Genomic DNA, 654 nt, shown 5'->3' on the forward strand with positions numbered 1-654 from the left:
TTAAAAACTGTTCTTTATTACGGAAATGCCAATCCTGCTGTTAAAATCTAGCCAGCATCTTTTTTTCCTTTGGGTAAAATTTGCCATCTTTCCTAGGAAATAATCAGTCTTGGGGTTTTATTTTGTACATTTGCAAAGAGATTCCAGCTCAAAACTCTATCTAATCCAAAATCAGACAATGCATGCATTAGTTTTGAGCTACTTTTCTCTTTACACGTGCACAGAAGTCCCAGACACATTTTAAATTTTGTAAAACTTTGCAATTACAAGAAGGACTTTAAATTATTTACTACTACCACCAAGATCTGCACTAGCGGCGGCTACACCCGGGCCCGCGCCCTAGGCTTCAAGGCTCACTGCAGCAGCCCTGGAAAACCACACCTGGGCTGGCAAGCAGGTTTGGCCCAGCCCTTGACTTTAACTTAAAGAGGTAGTTTGAGTCTGTTCCATAATGTCCGTCCAGTAAATCCACAGAAAAGAACAGAAAAACACAGACACAGACAAACAGAGGGCCCCAAAAAACAGCCTTCCAACTCCATGGAAGCAACTAGACGATGGCCTTATGCCAAACCAGCGGGAGCGACCCGCCTCATCTCAAATACATGAGGGGAATACACATCCTTCGTGAGGGGAATATGCATCCCTCCTGGGGCG

The sequence above is a fragment of the Myotis davidii genome, unplaced genomic scaffold, assembly GCF_000327345.1.
Source record: "Myotis davidii unplaced genomic scaffold, ASM32734v1 scaffold355, whole genome shotgun sequence".
Classification (NCBI taxonomy): Eukaryota; Metazoa; Chordata; class Mammalia; order Chiroptera; family Vespertilionidae; genus Myotis; species Myotis davidii.